Raw genomic sequence first — 16,585 nt, forward strand, 5'->3', positions numbered from 1 at the left:
TCGACAATCTAGACTTACAGGAGAACGACCATAAGGTGCCTGAGGCAGCAATAGACCCTTGGAGACAACTCGGCCGGAGGACGATGTATTGAATATCGACGCAATTTGAGTGTTCCATCGTCATTAGGAGGCCCTGAACGTTACAATTAACTATCAGTTTCGCGTCGGATTCGAAAATCTCAACTCACAGGACACCGACCATTCGGTGCCCGAGGTAGCAATACCCCCTTGGATACAATTCGGCTGGAGGACGATGTATTGAATCTCGACGCAATTTGAGTGTTCCTTCGTCATTAGGAGGCCCTGAACTTTACAATTAACTATCAGTTTTTCGCCGGATTCAAAAATCTACACTCGCAGGAGTCGGACCATACGGTGCCCGAGGCAGCAATATGCCCTTGGAGACTAGTCGGCTGGAGGACGATGTAATGAATCTCGACGCAATTTGAGAGTTCCATCGTCATTAGGAGGCCCTGACTGTTACAATTAACTATCAGTTATGCGTCGGATTCGAAAATATAGACTCACAGGAGAACGATAATAAGGTGCCCGAGGCAGCATTAGACCCTTGGAGACAAGTCGGCTGAATGACGATGTACTGAATCTCGACGCAATATGAGTGCTCCATCGTCATTAGGAGGCCGAGAAGGATACAATTATCTATCAGTTTCGCGTCGGATTCGAAAATCTAGACGTACAAGAGACGGACCATATGGTTCCCGAGGCAGCAATACCCCATTGGTGACAAATCGGCTGGAGGACAATGTACTGAATCTCGACGCAATTTGAGTGTTCCATCGTCATTAGGAGGCCCGGATTGTTACAATTGTCTATCAGTTTCGCGTCGGATTGGAAAATCTAGACGCACAGGAGACGGACCATAAGGTGGCCGAGGCAGTAATATCCCCTTGGAGACAAGAAGGCTGGAGGACGATGTATTGAATCTCGACGCAATTTGAGTGTTCCATCGTCATTCAGAGGCCCTGAAGTTACAATTAACTATCACTTTTGCGTCGGATTCGACAATCTAGACTTACAGGAGAACGACCATAAGGTGCCCGAGGCAGCAATAGACCCTTGGAGGCAAGTCAGCTGGAGGACGATGTATTGATTATCGACGCAATTTGAGTGTTCCATCGACTTTAGAAAGCCCTGAACGTTACAATTAACTATCAGTATTGCGTCGGATTCAAAAATCTAGAGTCACAGGAGACGGGCAATACGGTGCCCGAGGCAGCAATATCCCCTTGGAGACTAGTCGGCTGGAGGACGATGTGTTGAATGTCGACGCAATTTGAGAGTTCCATCGTCATTAGGAGGCTCTGATTGTTACAAAAAACTATCAGTTTGGCGTCGGATTCGAAAATCTAGACTCACAGGAGAACGACCATAAGGTGCCCGAGGCAGCAATAGAGTCACAGGAGACGGACAATACGGTGCCCGAGGCAGCAATATCCCCTTGGAGACTAGTCGGCTGGATGACGATGTATTGAAAGTCGTCGCAATTTGAGAGTTCCATCGTCATTAGGAGGCTCTGATTGTTACAATTAACTATCAGATTTGCGTCGGATTCGAAAATCTAGACTCACAGGAGAACGACCATAAGGTGCCCGAGGCAGCAATAGACCCTTGGAGACAGGTCGGCTGAAGGTTGATGTAACGAATCTCGACGCAATTCGATTGTTCCATCGTCAATTGTAGGCCCTGAGCGTTACAATTAACTATCAGTTTTGCGTCGGATACGAAAATCTAGACTCACAGGAGAACGACTATAAGGTGTCCGAGACAGCAATAGACCCTTGGAGACAAGTCGGCTGAAGGACGATGTACTGAATCTAGACGCAATATGAGTGTTCCATCGTCATTAGGAGGCCCGGATCGTTACAATTGTCTATCAGTTTCGCGTCGGATTGGAAAATCTAGACGCACAGGAGACGGACCATATGGTGCCCGAGGCAGCAATAGCCCCTTGGATACAAATCGGCTGGAGGTCGATGTATTGATTCTCGACGCAATTTGAGTGCTCCATCGCAATTAGGAGGCCCTGAACGTTACAATTAACTATCAGTTTTGAGTCGGATTCGAAAATCTAGACTCACAGGAGAACGACCATAAGGTGCCCGAGGCAGCAACAGGCCCTTGGAGACAGGTCGGCTAAAGGTCGATGTAAAGAACCTCGACGCAATTTCAGTGTTCCATCGTCAATAGGAGGCCCTGAACGTTAAAATTAACTAACAGTTTTGCGTCGCATTCGAAAAACTACACTCACAGCAGAACGACCATAAGGTGCCCGAGGCAGCAATAGACCCTTGGAGACAAGTCGGCTGAAGGACGATCTACTGAATTTCGACGCAATGTGAGTGTTCCGACGTCATTAGGAGGCCCTGAACGTTACAATTAATTATCAGTTTCACGTCGGATTCGAAAATCTAGACTCACAGGGGAAGGACCATAAGGTGCTCGAGGAAGCAGTATCCCCTTGGAGACAAGTAGGCTGGAGGACGATGTATTGAATCTCGACGCATTTAGAGTGTTCCATCGTCATTAGGAGGCCCTGAAGTTACTATTAACTATCAGTTTTGCGTCGGATTCGACAATCTAGACTTACAGGAGAACGACCATAAGGTGCCCGAGGCAGCAATAGACCCTTGGAGACAAGTCGGTTAGAGTACGATGTATTGAATCTCGACGCAATTTGAGTGTTCCCTCTTTATTAGGAGGCCCTGAACGTTACAATTAACTATCAGTTTCGCGTCGGATTCGAAAATCTAGACTCACAGGAGACGGACCATATGGTGCCCGAGGGAGAATTATCCCCTTGGAGACAAGTCGGCTGGAGGACGATGTATTGAATCTCGTCGCAATTTGAGAGTTCCATCGTCATTAGGAGGCCCTGACGTTACAATTAATTATCATTTTTGCGTCGGATTCGACATTCTAGACTTACAGGAGAACGACCATAAAGTGCCCGAGGCAGCAATAGACCCTTGGAGGCAAGTCAGCTGGAGGACGATGTATTGATTATCGACGCAATTTGAGTGCTCCATCGACATTAGGAAGCCCTGAACGTTACAATTAACTATCAGTTTTGCGTCGGATTCAAAAATCTAGAGTCACAGGAGACGGGCAATACGGTGCCCGAGGCAGCAATATCCCCTTGGAGACTAGTCGGCTGGAGGACGATGTGTTGAATGTCGACGCAATTTGAGAGTCCCATCGTCATTAGGAGGCTCTGATTGTTACAAAAAACTATCAGTTTGGCGTCGGATTCGAAAATCTAGACTCACAGGAGAACGACCATAAGGTGCCCGAGGCAGCAATAGAGTCACAGGAGACGGACAATACGGTGCCCGAGGCAGCAATATCCCCTTGGAGACTAGTCGGCTGGATGACGATGTATTGAATGTCGTCGCAATTTGAGAGTTCCATCCTCATTAGGAGGCTCTGATTGTTACAATTAACTATCAGATTTGCGTCGGATTCGAAAATCTAGACTCACAGGAGAACGACCATAAGGTGCCCGAGGCAGCAATAGACCCTTGGAGACAGGTCGGCTGAAGGTCGATGTAACGAATCTCGACGCAATTCGATTGTTCCATCGTCAATTGTAGGCCCTGAGCGTTACAATTAACTATCAGTTTTGCGTCGGATACGAAAATCTAGACTCACAGGAGAACGACCATAAGGTGTCCGAGACAGCAATAGACCCTTGGAGACAAGTCGGCTGAAGGACGATGTACTGAATCTAGACGCAATATGAAAGTGCCATCGTCATTAGGAGGCCCGGATCGTTACAATTGTCTATCAGTTTCGCGTCGGATTGGAAAATCTAGACGCACAGGAGACGGACCATATGGTGCCCGAGGCAGCAATAGCCCCTTGGATACAAATCGGCTGGAGGTCGATGTATTGATTCTCGACGCAATTTGAGTGCTCCATCGCAATTAGGAAGCCCTGAACGTTACAATTAACTATCAGTTTTGAGTCGGATTCGAAAATCTAGACTCACAGGAGAACGACCATAAGGTGCCCGAGGCAGCAACAGGCCCTTGGAGACAGGTCGGCTAAAGGTCGATGTAAAGAACCTCGACGCAATTTGAGTGTTCCATCGTCAATAGGAGGCCCTGAACGTTAAAATTAATTATCAGTTTCACGTCGGATTCGAAAATCTAGACTCACAGGGGAAGGACCATAAGGTGCTCGAGGAAGCAATATCCCCTTGGAGACAAGTAGGCTGGAGGACGATGTATTGAATCTCGACGCATTTAGAGTGTTCCATCGTCATTAGGAGGCCCTGACGTTACAATTAACTATCAGTTTTGCGTCGGATTCGACAATCTAGACTTACAGGAGAACGACCATAAGGTGCCCGAGGCAGCAATAGACCCTTGGAGACAAGTCGGTTAGAGTACGATGTATTGAATCTCGACGCAATTTGAGTGTTCCATCTTTATTAGGAGGCCCTGAACGTTACAATTAACTATCAGTTTCGCGTCGGATTCGAAAATCTAGACTCACAGGAGACGGACCATATGGTGCCCGAGGGAGAATTATCCCCTTGGAGACAAGTCGGCTGGAGGACGATGTATTGAATCTCGTCGCAATTTGAGAGTTCCATCGTCATTAGGAGGCCCTGACGTTACAATTAATTATCATTTTTGCGTCGGATTCGACATTCTAGACTTACAGGAGAACGACCATAAAGTGCCCGAGGCAGCAATAGACCCTTGGAGACAAGTCGGTTGGAGTACGATGTATTGAATATCGACGCAATTTGAGTGTTCCATTGTCATTAGGAGGCCCTGAACTTTACAATTAACTATCAGTTTTGCGTCGGATTCGACAATCTAGACTTACAGGAGAACGACCATAAGGTGCCCGAGGCAGCAATAGACCCTTGGGGACAGGTCGGCTGAAGGTCGATGTAACGAATCTCGACGCAATTTGAGTGTTCCATCGTCATTAGGTGGGCCTGAACGTTACAATTAACTATCAGTTTCGCGTCGGATTCGAAAATCTAGACTCACAGGGGAAGGACCATAAGGTGCTCGAGGAAGCAGTATCCCCTTGGAGACAAGTAGGCTGGAGGACGATGTATTGAATCTCGACGCATTTAGAGTGTTCCATCGTCATTAGGAGGCCCTGAAGTTACTATTAACTATCAGTTTTGCGTCGGATTCGACAATCTAGACTTACAGGAGAACGACCATAAGGTGCCCGAGGCAGCAATAGACCCTTGGAGACAAGTCGGTTAGAGTACGATGTATTGAATCTCGACGCAATTTGAGTGTTCCCTCTTTATTAGGAGGCCCTGAACGTTACAATTAACTATCAGTTTCGCGTCGGATTCGAAAATCTAGACTCACAGGAGACGGACCATATGGTGCCCGAGGGAGAATTATCCCCTTGGAGACAAGTCGGCTGGAGGACGATGTATTGAATCTCGTCGCAATTTGAGAGTTCCATCGTCATTAGGAGGCCCTGACGTTACAATTAATTATCATTTTTGCGTCGGATTCGACATTCTAGACTTACAGGAGAACGACCATAAAGTGCCCGAGGCAGCAATAGACCCTTGGAGGCAAGTCAGCTGGAGGACGATGTATTGATTATCGACGCAATTTGAGTGCTCCATCGACATTAGGAAGCCCTGAACGTTACAATTAACTATCAGTTTTGCGTCGGATTCAAAAATCTAGAGTCACAGGAGACGGGCAATACGGTGCCCGAGGCAGCAATATCCCCTTGGAGACTAGTCGGCTGGAGGACGATGTGTTGAATGTCGACGCAATTTGAGAGTCCCATCGTCATTAGGAGGCTCTGATTGTTACAAAAAACTATCAGTTTGGCGTCGGATTCGAAAATCTAGACTCACAGGAGAACGACCATAAGGTGCCCGAGGCAGCAATAGAGTCACAGGAGACGGACAATACGGTGCCCGAGGCAGCAATATCCCCTTGGAGACTAGTCGGCTGGATGACGATGTATTGAATGTCGTCGCAATTTGAGAGTTCCATCCTCATTAGGAGGCTCTGATTGTTACAATTAACTATCAGATTTGCGTCGGATTCGAAAATCTAGACTCACAGGAGAACGACCATAAGGTGCCCGAGGCAGCAATAGACCCTTGGAGACAGGTCGGCTGAAGGTCGATGTAACGAATCTCGACGCAATTCGATTGTTCCATCGTCAATTGTAGGCCCTGAGCGTTACAATTAACTATCAGTTTTGCGTCGGATACGAAAATCTAGACTCACAGGAGAACGACCATAAGGTGTCCGAGACAGCAATAGACCCTTGGAGACAAGTCGGCTGAAGGACGATGTACTGAATCTAGACGCAATATGAAAGTGCCATCGTCATTAGGAGGCCCGGATCGTTACAATTGTCTATCAGTTTCGCGTCGGATTGGAAAATCTAGACGCACAGGAGACGGACCATATGGTGCCCGAGGCAGCAATAGCCCCTTGGATACAAATCGGCTGGAGGTCGATGTATTGATTCTCGACGCAATTTGAGTGCTCCATCGCAATTAGGAAGCCCTGAACGTTACAATTAACTATCAGTTTTGAGTCGGATTCGAAAATCTAGACTCACAGGAGAACGACCATAAGGTGCCCGAGGCAGCAACAGGCCCTTGGAGACAGGTCGGCTAAAGGTCGATGTAAAGAACCTCGACGCAATTTGAGTGTTCCATCGTCAATAGGAGGCCCTGAACGTTAAAATTAATTATCAGTTTCACGTCGGATTCGAAAATCTAGACTCACAGGGGAAGGACCATAAGGTGCTCGAGGAAGCAATATCCCCTTGGAGACAAGTAGGCTGGAGGACGATGTATTGAATCTCGACGCATTTAGAGTGTTCCATCGTCATTAGGAGGCCCTGACGTTACAATTAACTATCAGTTTTGCGTCGGATTCGACAATCTAGACTTACAGGAGAACGACCATAAGGTGCCCGAGGCAGCAATAGACCCTTGGAGACAAGTCGGTTAGAGTACGATGTATTGAATCTCGACGCAATTTGAGTGTTCCATCTTTATTAGGAGGCCCTGAACGTTACAATTAACTATCAGTTTCGCGTCGGATTCGAAAATCTAGACTCACAGGAGACGGACCATATGGTGCCCGAGGGAGAATTATCCCCTTGGAGACAAGTCGGCTGGAGGACGATGTATTGAATCTCGTCGCAATTTGAGAGTTCCATCGTCATTAGGAGGCCCTGACGTTACAATTAATTATCATTTTTGCGTCGGATTCGACATTCTAGACTTACAGGAGAACGACCATAAAGTGCCCGAGGCAGCAATAGACCCTTGGAGACAAGTCGGTTGGAGTACGATGTATTGAATATCGACGCAATTTGAGTGTTCCATTGTCATTAGGAGGCCCTGAACTTTACAATTAACTATCAGTTTTGCGTCGGATTCGACAATCTAGACTTACAGGAGAACGACCATAAGGTGCCCGAGGCAGCAATAGACCCTTGGGGACAGGTCGGCTGAAGGTCGATGTAACGAATCTCGACGCAATTTGAGTGTTCCATCGTCATTAGGTGGGCCTGAACGTTACAATTAACTATCAGTTTCGCGTCGGATTCGAAAATCTAGACTCACAGGGGAAGGACCATAAGGTGCTCGAGGAAGCAGTATCCCCTTGGAGACAAGTAGGCTGGAGGACGATGTATTGAATCTCGACGCAATTAGAGTGTTCCATCGTCATTAGGAGGCCCTGACGTTACAATTAACTATCAGTTTTGCGTCGGATTCGACAATCTAGACCTACAGGAGAACGACCATAAGGTGCCCGAGGCAGCAATAGACCATTGGAGGCAAGTCGGTTGGAGTACGATGTATTGAATATCGACGCAATTTGAGTGTTCCATTGTCATTCGGAGGCCCTGAACTTTACAATTAACTATTAGTTTTGCGTCGGATTCGACAAACTAGACTTACAGGTGAACGACCATAAGGTGCCCAAGGCAGCAATAGACCCTTGGAGACAGGTCGGCTGAAGGTCGATGTAACGAATCTCGACGCAATTTGAGTGTTCCATCGTCATTAGGTGGGCCTGAACGTTACAATTAACTATCAGTTTCGCGTCGGATTTGAAAATCTAGACTCACAGGATACGGACCCTAAGGTGCCAGCGGCAGCATTACCCCCTTGGAGACAGGTCGGCTGGAGGACGATGTATTGAATCTCGACGCAATTTGAGAGTTCCATCCTCATTAGGAGGCCCTGACTGTTACAATTAACTATCAGTTATGCGTCAGATTCGAAAATATAGACTCACAGGAGAACGACCATAAGGTGCCCGAGGCAGCATTAGACCCTTGGAGACAAGTCGGCTGAATGACGATGTACTGAATCTCGACGCAATATGAGTGCTCCATCGTCATTAGGAGGCCCAGAAGGATACAATTATCTATCAGTTTCGCGTCGGATTCGAAAATCTAGACGTACAAGAGACGGACCATATGGTTCCCGAGGCGGCAATACCCCATTGGAGACAAATCGGCTGGAGGACAATGTACTGAATCTCGATGCAATTTGAGTGTTCCATCGTCATTAGGAGGCCCTGAACGTTACAATTAACTATCAGTTTCGCGTCCGATTCGAAAATCTAGAATCACAGGAGACGGACCATAAGGTGGCCGAGGCAGTAATATCCCCTTGGAGACAAGAAGGCTGGAGGACGATGTATTGAATCTCGACGCAATTTGAGTGTTCCATCGTCATTAGCAGGCCCTGAAGTTACAATTAACTATCACTTTTGAGTCGGATTCGACAATCTAGACTTACAGGAGAACGACCATAAGGTGCCCGAGGCAGCAATAGACCCTTGGAGGCAAGTCAGCTGGAGGACGATGTATTGAATATCGACCCAATTTAAGTGTTCCATCGACTTTAGGAAGCCCTGAACGTTACAATTAACTACCAGTTTTGCGTCGGATTCAAAAATCTAGAATTACAGGAGACGGGCAATACGGTGCCCGAGGCAGCAATATCCCCTTGGAGACTAGTCGGCTGGAGGACGATGTATTGAATGTCGACGCAATTTGAGAGTTCCATCATCATTAGGAGGCTCTGATTGTTACAAAAAACTATCAGTTTGGCGTCGGATTCGAAAATCTAGACTCACAGGAGAACGACCATAAGGTGCCCGAGGCAGCAATAGAGTCACAGGAGACGGACAATACGGTGCCCGAGGCAGCAATATCCCCTTGGAGACTAGTCGGCTGGAGGACGATGTATTGAATGTCGTCGCAATTTGAGAGTTCCATCGTCATTAGGAGGCTCTGATTGTTACAATTAACTATCAGTTTTGCGTCGGATTCGAAAATTTAGACTCACAGGAGAACGACCATAAGGTGCCCGAGGCAGCAATAGACCCTTGGAGACAGGTCGGCTGAAGGTCGATGTAACGAATCTCGACGCAATTCGATTGTTCTGTCGTCAATTGTAGGCCCTGAGCGTTACAATTAACTATCAGTTTTGCGTCGGATACGAAAATCTAGACTCACAGGAGAACGCCCATAATTTGTCCGAGACAGCAATAGACCCTTGGAGACAAGTCGGTTGGAGTACGATGTACTGAATATCGACGCAATTTGAGTGTTCCATTGTCATTAGCAGGCCCTGAACTTTACAATCAACTATCAGTTTTGCGTCGGATTCGACATTCTAGACTTACAGGAGAACGACCATAAGGTGCCCGAGGCAGCAATAGACCCTTGGAGACAGGACGGCTGAAGGTCGATGTAACGAATCTCGACGCAATATGAGTGTTCCAACGTCATTAGGAGGCCCTGAACGTTACAATTAATTATCAGTTTCACGTCGGATTCGAAAATCTAGACTCACAGGAGACGGACCATAAGGTGCCCGAGGAAGCAATAGACCCTTGGAGACAAGTCGTTAGAGTACGATGTATTGAATCTCGACGCAATTTGAGTGTTCCATCTATATTAGGAGGCCCTGAACGTTACAATTAACTATCAGTTTCGCGCCGGATTCGAAAATCTAGACTCACAGGAGACGGACCATATGGTGCCCGACGGAGAATTATCCCCTTGGAGACAAGTCGGCTGGAGGACGATGTATTGAATCTCGTCGCAATTTGAGAGTTCCATCGTCATTAGGAGGCCCTGACGTTACAATTAACTATCATTTTTGCGTCGGATTCGACAGTCTAGACTTACAGGAGAACGACCATAAGGTGCCCGAGGCAGCAACAGACCCTTGGAAACAAGTCGGTTGGAGTACGATGTATTGAATATCGACGCAATTTGAGTGTTCCATTGTCATTAAGAGGCCCTGAACTTTACAATTAACTATCAGTTTGGCGTCGGATTCGACAATCTAGACTTACAGGAGAACGACCATAAGGTGCCCGAGGCAGCAATAGACCCTTGGGGACAGGTCGGCTGAAGGTCGATGTAACGAACCTCGACGCAATTTGAGTGTTCCATCGTCATTAGGTGGGCCTGAACGTTACAATTAACTATCAGTTTCGCGTCGGATTCGAAAATCTAGACTCACAGGGGAAGGACCATAAGGTGCTCGAGGAAGCAGTATCCCCTTGGAGACAAGTAGGCTGGAGGACGATGTATTGAATCTCGACGCAATTAGAGTGTTCCATCGTCATTAGGAGGCCCTGACGTTACAATTAACTATCAGTTTTGCGTCGGATTCGACAATCTAGACCTACAGGAGAACGACCATAAGGTGCCCGAGGCAGCAATAGACCATTGGAGGCAAGTCGGTTGGAGTACGATGTATTGAATATCGACGCAATTTGAGTGTTCCATTGTCATTCGGAGGCCTTGAACTTTACAATTAACTATCAGTTTTGCGTCGGATTCGACAATCTAGACTTACAGGAGAACGACCATAAGGTGCCCAAGGCAGCAATAGACCCTTGGAGACAGGTCGGCTGAAGGTCGATGTAACGAATCTCGACGCAATTTGAGTGTTCCATCGTCATTAGGTGGGCCTGAACGTTACAATTAACTATCAGTTTCGCGTCGGATTTGAAAATCTAGACTCACAGGAGACGGACCCTAAGGTGCCAGCGGCAGCATTACCCCCTTGGAGACAGGTCGGCTGGAGGACGATGTATTGAATCTCGACGCAATTTGAGAGTTCCATCCTCATTAGGAGGCCCTGACCGTTACAATTAACTATCAGTTATGCGTCAGATTCGAAAATATAGACTCACAGGAGAACGACCATAAGGTGCCCGAGGCAGCATTAGACCCTTGGAGACAAGTCGGCTGAATGACGATGTACTGAATCTCGACGCAATATGAGTGCTCCATCGTCATTAGGAGGCCCAGAAGGATACAATTATCTATCAGTTTCGCGTCGGATTCGAAAATCTAGACGTACAAGAGACGGACCATATCGTTCCCGAGGCGGCAATACCCCATTGGAGACAAATCGGCTGTAGGACAATGTACTGAATCTCGACGAAATTTGAGTGTTCCATCGTCATTAGGAGGCCCTGAACGTTACAATTAACTATCAGTTTCGCGTCCGATTCGAAAATCTAGAATCACAGGAGACGGACCATAAGGTGGCCGAGGCAGTAATATCCCCTTGGAGACAAGAAGGCTGGAGGACGATGTATTGAATCTCGACGCAATTTGAGTGTTCCATCGTCATTAGGAGGCCCTGAAGTTACAATTAACTATCACTTTTGCGTCGGATTCGACAATCTAGACTTACAGGAGAACGACCATAAGGTGCCCGAGGCAGCAATAGACCCTTGGAAGCAAGTCAGCTGGAGGACGATGTATTGAATATCGACGCAATTTAAGTGTTCCATCGACTTTAGGAAGCCCTGAACGTTACAATTAACTATCAGTTTTGCGTCGGATTCAAAAATCTAGAATCACAGGAGACGGGCAATACGGTGCCCGAGGCAGCAATATCCCCTTGGAGACTAGTCGGCTGGAGGACGATGTATTGAATGTCGACGCAAGTTGAGAGTTCCATCGGCATTAGGAGGCTCTGATTGTTACAAAAAACTATCAGTTTGGCGTCGGATTCGAAAATCTAGACTCACAGGAGAACGACCATAAGGTGCCCGAGGCAGCAATAGAGTCACAGGAGACGGACAATACGGTGCCCGAGGCAGCAATATCCCCTTGGAGACTAGTCGGCTGGAGGACGATGTATTGAATGTCGTCGCAATTTGAGAGTTCCATCGTCATTAGGAGGCTCTGATTGTTACAATTAACTATCAGTTTTGCGTCGGATTCGAAACTTTAGACTCACAGGAGAACGACCATAAGGTGCCCGAGGCAGCAATAGACCCTTGGAGACAGGTCGGCTGAAGGTCGATGTAACGAATCTCGACGCAATTCGATTGTTCTGTCGTCAATTGTAGGCCCTGAGCGTTACAATTAACTATCAGTTTTGCGTCGGATACGAAAATCTAGACTCACAGGAGAACGCCCATAAGGTGTCCGAGACAGCAATAGACCCTTGGAGACAAGTCGGTTGGAGTACTATGTACTGAATATCGACGCAATTAGAGTGTTTCATCGTCATTAGGAGGCCCTGACGTTACAATTAACTATCAGTTTTGCGTCGGATTCGACAATCTAGACTTACAGGAGAACGACCATAAGGTGCCCGAGGCAGCAATAGACCCTTGGAGGCAAGTCGGTTGGAGTACGATGTACTGAATATCGACGCAATTTGAGTGTTCCATTGTCATTAGCAGGCCCTGAACTTTACAATCAACTATCAGTTTTGCGTCGGATTCGACAATCTAGACTTACAGGGGAAGGACCATAAGGTGCTCGAGGAAGCAATATCCCCTTGGAGACAAGTAGGCTGGAGGACGATGTATTGAATCTCGACGCAATGAGAGTGTCCCATCGTCATTAGGAGGCCCTGACGTTACAATTAACTATCAGTTTTGCGTCGGATTCGACAATCTAGACTTACAGGAGAACGACCATAAGGTGCCCGAGGCAGCAATAGACCCTTGGAGACAAGTCGGTTGGAGTACGATGTACTGAATATCGACGCAATTTGAGTGTTCCATTGTCATTAGCAGGCCCTGTACTTTACAATCAACTATCAGTTTTGCGTCGGATTCGACAATCTAGACTTACAGGAGAACGACCATAAGGTGCCCGAGGCAGCAATAGACCCTTGGAGACAGGACGGCTGAAGGTCGATGTAACGAATCTCGACGCAATTTGAGTGTTCCATCGTCATTAGGTGGGCCTGAACGTTACAATTAACTATCAGTTTCGCGTCGGATTCGAAAATCTAGACTCACAGGGGAAGGACCATAAGGTGCTCGAGGAAGCAATATCCCCTTGGAGACAAGTAGGCTGGAGGACGATGTATTGAATCTCGACGCAATGAGAGTGTCCCATCGTCATTAGGAGGCCCTGACGTTACAATTAACTATCAGTTTTGCGTCGGATTCGACAATCTAGACTCACAGGAGAACGACCATAAGGTGCCCGAGGCAGCACTAGACCCTTGGAGACAAGTCGGCTGAATGACGACGTACTGAACCTCGACGCATTATGAGTGTTCCATCGTCATTAGAAGGCCCTGAACGTTACAATTATCTATCAGTTTCGCATCGGATTCGAAAATCTAGACGCACAGGAGCCGGACCATTTGTTGCCCGAGGCAGCAATACCACTTTGGAGACAAATCGGCTGGAGGACGATGTATTGAATCTGGACGCAATTTGAGTGTTCCATCGTCATTAAGAGGCCCTGAGCGTTACAATTAACTGTCAGTTTTGCGTCGGATTCGAAAATCTCGACTCACAGGAGACGCACCATAAGGTGCCCGAGGATGCAATATCCCCTTGGAGAAAAGTAGGCTGGAGGACGATGGATTAAATCTCGACGCAATTTGACTGTTTCATCGTCATTAGGAGACCCTGACGTTACAATTAACTATCAGTTTTGCGTTGGATTCGACAATCTAGACTTACAGGAGAATGACCATAAGGTGCCCGAGGCAGCAATAGACCCTTGGAGACAGGTCGTCTGAATGTCGATGTAAAGAATCACGACGCAATTTGAGTGTTCCATCGTCATTAGGAGGCCCTGAACGTTACAATTAACTATCCGTTTTGCGTCGGATTCGAAAATCTAGACTCACAGGAGAACGACCATAAGGTGCCCGAGGCAGCAATAGTCCCTTGGTGACAAATCGGCTGGAGGACGATGTATTGAATCTCGACCCAATTTGAGTGTTCCATCGTCATTAGGAGGCCCTGAACGTTACAATTAACTATCAGTTTCGCGTCGGATTCGAAAATCTAGACGCACAGGAGACGGACCATATGGTGCCCGAGGCAGCAATACCCCCTTGGACACAAATCGGCTGGAGGACAATGTATTGAATCTCGACGCAATTTGAGTGTTCCATCGTCAATAAGAGGCCCTGAGCGTTACAATTAACTGTCAGTTTCGCATCGGATTCGAAAATCTAGACTTACAGGAGACGGAACATTTGGTGCCCGAGGCAGCAATACCCCCTTGGATACAATTCGGCTGGAGGACGATGTATTGAATCTCGACGCAATTTGAGTGTTCCATCGTCATTAGGAGGCCATGAACTTTACAATTAACTATCAGTTTTGCGCCGGATTCAAAATTCTACACTCGCAATAGTCAGACCATACGGTGCCCGAGGTAGCAATACACCCTATGAGACAAGTCGGCTGAATGACGATGTACTGAATCTCGACGCAATATGAGTGCTCCATCGTCATTAGGAGGCCCTGAAGGTTACAATTATCTATCAGTTTCGCGTCCGATTCGAAAATCTAGACGTACAGGAGACGGACCATTAGGTGCCAAGGCAGCAATACCCCCTTGGAGACAAATCGGCTGGAGAACGATGTATTGAATATCAACGCAATTTGAGTGTTCCATCGTCTTTAGGGGGCCCTGAACGTTACAATTAACTATCAGATTTGCGTCGGATTCAAAAATCTAAAGTCACAGGAGACGGAAAATACGGTGCCCGTGGCAGCAATATCCCCTTGGAGACTAGTCGGCTGGAGGACGATGTATTGAATCTCGACGCAATTTGAGAGTTCCATCGTCATTAGGAGGCCCTGATTGTTACAATTAACTATCAGTTTTGCGTCGGATTCGAAAATCTAGATTCACAGGAGAACGACCATAAGGTGCCCGAGGCAGCAAGTGACCCTTGGAGACAGGTCGGCTGAAGGTCGATGTAACGAATCTCCACGCAATTCGATTGTTCCATCGTCAATAGGAGGCCCTGAACATTACAATTAACTATCAGTTTTGCGTCGGAATCGAAAATCTAGACTCACAGGAGAACGACCATAAGGTGCACGAGACAGCAATAGACTCTTGGAGACAAGTCGGCTGAAGGACGATGTACTGAATCTCGACGCAATTTGAGTGTTCCATCGTCATTAGGAGGCCCTGAACGTTGCAATTATCTATCAGTTTCGCATCGGATTCGAAAATCTAGATTCACAGGAGACGGACCATATGTTGCCCAAAGCAGCAATACCCCCTTGGAGACAAATCGGCTGGAGGACGATGTATTGAATCTCGACGCAATTTGAGAGTTCCAACGTCAATAGGAGGCCCTGAACGTTACAATTAACTATCAGTTTCGCGTCGGTTTCGAAAATCTAGACTCACAGGAGACGCACCATAAGGTGCCCGGAGAAGCAATATCCCCTTGGAGAAAAGTAGGCTGGAGGACGATGTAATAAATCTCGACGCAATTTGAGTGTTCCTTCGTCATTAGGAGGCCCTGACGTTACAATTAACTATCAGTTTTGCGTCGGATTCGACAATCTAGACTTAAAGGAGAACGACCATAAGGAGCCCGAAGCAGCAATAGACCCTTGGAGACAGGTCGGCTGAAGGTCGATGTAACGAATCTCGACGCAACTTAAGTGTTCCATCGTCATTAGGAGGCCCGGAACGTTACAATTAACTATTAGTTTCGCGTCGGATTCGAAAATCTAGACGCACAGGAGACGGACTATATGGTGCCCGAGGCAGCAATACCCCCTTGGAGACAAATCGGCTGGAGGACGATGTATTGAATCTCGACGCAATTTGAGTGTTCCATCGTCATTAAGAGGCCCTGAGCGTTACAATTAACAGTCAGTTTCGCGTCGGATTTGAAAATCTAGACTCACAGGAGACGGATCATAACGTGCCCGAGGCAGCAATATCCCCTTGGAAACAAGTAGACTGGAGGACGTTGTATTGAATCTCGACCCAATTTGAGTGTTGCATCGTCATTAGGAGGCCCTGAACGTTACAATTAACTATCAGTTTTGAGTCGGATTCGAAAATCTAGACTCACAGGAGAACGACCATAAGGTGCCCGAGGCAGCAACAGGCCCTTGGAGACAGGTCGGCTAAAGGTCGATGTAAAGAACCTCGACGCAATTTGAGTGTTCCATCGTCAATAGGAGGCCCTGAACGTTAAAATTAACTATCAGTTTTGCGTCGCATTCGAAAAAGTACACTCACAGCAGAACGACCATAAGGTGCCCGAGGCAGCAATAGACCCTTGGAGACAAGTCGGCTG

The sequence above is a fragment of the Schistocerca serialis genome, chromosome 1 (assembly GCF_023864345.2).
Source record: "Schistocerca serialis cubense isolate TAMUIC-IGC-003099 chromosome 1, iqSchSeri2.2, whole genome shotgun sequence".
NCBI classification, from domain to species: Eukaryota; Metazoa; Arthropoda; class Insecta; order Orthoptera; family Acrididae; genus Schistocerca; species Schistocerca serialis.